Source organism: Octodon degus, unplaced genomic scaffold (genome assembly GCF_000260255.1).
Source record: "Octodon degus isolate 3935 unplaced genomic scaffold, OctDeg1.0 scaffold00019, whole genome shotgun sequence".
In the NCBI taxonomy this organism is placed as follows: Eukaryota; Metazoa; Chordata; class Mammalia; order Rodentia; family Octodontidae; genus Octodon; species Octodon degus.
In genome coordinates this window covers 2,745,326-2,748,925 of record NW_004524595.1, presented here as the reverse complement: position 1 = coordinate 2,748,925, position 3,600 = coordinate 2,745,326, and the positions used below count along the sequence as shown (strand labels likewise).

Here is a 3,600-nt window from a genome sequence, read left to right as displayed (position 1 = left end):
GTAGGGGCAGAATGGTCTGGGAGGGAAGGGAAGGAAACTCTTCTTGTGGCAACGCCCCCTCTACCGGAAGCCTGAGGGCAGAACGGCCTCAGCAGGAGGTGGTAGGGATTAAGGAGATGAACTTTAAGGAGTTGAAGAGAAACAGATACCTAGTGAAACGAATGAGGGGCAAGGCCTACAATTACCCAGAGCCAAAATATGTTGTCAATAACCATAGCTAGCATTTCCTTAATTTTTTTTAACCACTCACCAAGTACTCTGAATCATTTCCTCAGGCGGTACAAAGGAAGCAGATAGCTTAAGGGCAAATTACTTAACCTTTTCAGCCTTTGGATTGCTCATATAAAAAAGGGATTAATTGGAGTAGATGCCTCATGGGACTGTTTAAAGGATGAAATGAGATTCTGTATATTGAGTACTTGCCACAAATAAATAAGTACTCAACAAATGCTTGTTCTAATCATCATCATTTACAATTCTTCAATGGCTGTGGGAGGAAGCTATGATGCAGCTTTTGAGAAATGTGAATGAAACATAAGTTCTTCAGAACTTTCTAGGCCTGCCAATAGGATAACCTGAAATTTCTGGATTTCCACTCACTAAAACCTTCCAGTTCTCTACAGAGGTGGGAATGAATAATGAAAATATCCCTCGAATGCATTTCTCACCTCGGAGCGATGCTGTACAAAGTGTCTTATCAGTAGCACCCCATATAAGATGGGGGTTCTGTGGATGATAAACGAAGATTGAGTAGGAAAAAAAATCCCGGATTTATGGAGCTTCTAGTCTAAATAAATGAAGACATAATGCTTGGCTTAACTGATTTTGCTTGAAAGATGCATTTGTGAAACCCACCACTTGTTGTTTAGGACAAAGAAAGTAAAGGGATCAGGATATCTAAATATCTCCAGAGGGGACTTTTTTCCTGTTAAATTATGTATAGAGTGCAAAGCTAAAAGCTTTCCTAATGTTAGCATGGGAAGTGGAGCCTACATGGGTGTGATAAGTTATACTTGCAACTACACATCGCAGTGATTTGTGGGCACGATTTGATCCATTGGGTATTTGCCAGTCCATCTCATGATGAGTTGAACCTAGCAGCTTCTGCTCTGTAAGCATGTCAGAGCTCAGGGCATTGGAGAAACACTGCACTTGGTGGAGCAAGATAAACGTTGATAAAGAGTAAAGCTAGAAGCATGTCCTTGCAAGAGATTGATAATTAGAACAGAGGGAGAGAACTTGGCCTTTCTTCCATTTTGAGAAAAGGCAAGTTTCATTCCAGCCAAAAGAATAAGTGAGTGGGAGGGGCTCGTGAAAGGGGGAAGAGGAAGAAGAAAAGTACAGTCATTGTGTGAGGTGGTTGTCAAGTAGTTAAATCGTGCTTAGGCTCTGCTATGGCTGATATCTAGATGGCCTCCTAAGGTCTCATGCACTCATAGATGGGGCTTTTGGGAGGTAGCTAGATGATTGGTGTGTGATACTGGGATTAGGGATGTATAGTGTTGGATTAGTCCACTAACTACTATAGTGTGGATAGAGGGGAGGCCGCCCCTGGCCAGGGACACACCGCCCAAAGCTTGCTGCTGCTGATCACTGCTGCTGCCTCCTGCCCATGCTGCATGGAATATTTCTGCTATGCAATACTCCCATGCCATGCCGTCCTACCTGGGAGCCAGGTCATTACGGACTGGAACCTCTAAAGACTGAGTTGAAATCAACCTCTTCTCCTTTAACTTGTGGGTATCAGGTATTTTGTCTCAGCAACAAGAAAAGTAGCTAAGACAAGCACATATCAAATCAACATTGAGTTGGGGTTGTCTTTCAAAATCGATTTAAGAATATGTAACTGTATTCCAAGGGTATTTCCACTGATAAAAATACCTTGGGCACTACTATGGGAAATTTTTCTCATTATTCTTTACAGTATGGCTGTAAAGTTGCCATGATTTTCTAATGATGGCTGTTACATTATTTTACCCCTTTGCTTTTTGTAACTGGACAGAAGAAATATCATTCTGGATCCGTGTTCCCTGTTGCCAGCTTTTTAAATACCTGTGGCGTAGTCACTGAGTTTTGCAGAAGGATTACTGTGTGAAAGAGGGGTCTGGCTACAGCCCCTTTGCTTCAAGTGTTCAGCCCTAGCTCTCTCCTTCCAAGGAACAGGGTGCACAATTAAGACTCAAGCCTTTTTTTATAAAGTGATTGCCTGACAGGGCAGTGACCAGAGACAAAGAAAGAACAGCTACTAGGGAAGTCCCTGCAGTGGATTCCTCATCTCAAGAGTAACAAGCACTGTTTTGGTGCCTCTGCTGGGACACAGGTGTTGCTTTGATTATACAGAATACTTTACAGTACAAATATAAAGTGATTTTATATCTTCGGTTAGATACAGGTTAAGCAGATGAAGAATGTTATAAAGATTCCATCAAGTGAAATTCTCATTTTATTCATTTGAAAGTTGGAGGTAAATAAGGAATAATCATAGAATATGATGGATGTTTAAATTAAAAAAATATTACAGTAAAGGACACCTGGCCATTTATTCTCCTAAAGTAGCACTTGTTGCTTTGAACTTATCGATACTCATTCCATTGTCCTTGTCATTTTTTGAAGCAGTTCTGGAAGTCCTCTTTCGTAAGTATCTTTAGTTGTTATGTTGTTGTGGCTGCCTTGATGTCCTGAACTGATTCCAAATATTTTCCCATCCATGGTCATTTTGACTTTGGGGAAGAGCCAGAGAGTCACATGGATCTGATCTGTGAATAGGGTGGAAGAGGACACACTGGTGTTTTTACGAGCTGGCCTTTCCACCGGATGGCATGTGGCAGCAGCTCTCATCATGTGTTTTTATCATACTTCATGAAGATGTTCATGAAAAGGCACTTCCAGGACAGCTTCAGAACATGATAGGACCTGCAGAATAGGTTTGTTTGGAGCAAGGGAGAGTATTCCAAGAGGGAGTAAGGGCAATGTGTATTTTACTATAATAACTAAAAAAAATTGAGCACACACAGCACTGCTTGATCAAGCTTTCTCCCAATACATCATGTTACCAATGCAGATTAACTTGGGGTTGCTGTGTGTCAGGCACAGCAACAGGTTTAAAAGGCAGCAATACATAAGATCTCAGAGATCATGAGGAGGCGCTGTAAGGGCATGTATAGCCTGGGGGGTGTGTTTGTGGAAACCTATTCAAAAAGTGAAGTAGGAGTGGCTATTTAGAGATAAGGAAGGGCAAAGAAGAATATTAAAGTGGAGAGCATGGTAGGTGCAAAAGCCTGAAGGCAAGAATTTTTAGTATAGCACAGCAGAGTATAAAGAAGCTCTGGGTGGAGTGGGAGGAGGACAGTGTCCTAAGAAGGCGCTGGTGAAGTTAGGGCTAGGCAGATCGCACGTGGGCCTAAGTGAAGGCCTCATTAGAGAGGTTAGAAGGCAATCTGACATGACAGGGATCCAGAAAAATGTGTCCCAAAGGGCTATTCATGTATGCCCATGGGCTACGACTAGTGTCTCCAGCCCAGGAGCTCTTAAGAGTGACTTAAAGTTCTGATAAAACTGCCTTTAAAAATGTTATAATGAAAGTTGGGGAACCTGGGAGTA

The 3,600-nt window shown here is 42.1% G+C and overlaps 1 protein-coding gene across 1 annotated transcript in view; it reads right to left on the bottom strand.

Annotated features, from left to right (window-relative positions):
* Positions 1-3,600, bottom strand: part of Alk (ALK receptor tyrosine kinase) — an 854,626-nt gene that overhangs the window by 88,187 nt on the left and 762,839 nt on the right. The window lies entirely within an intron of this gene.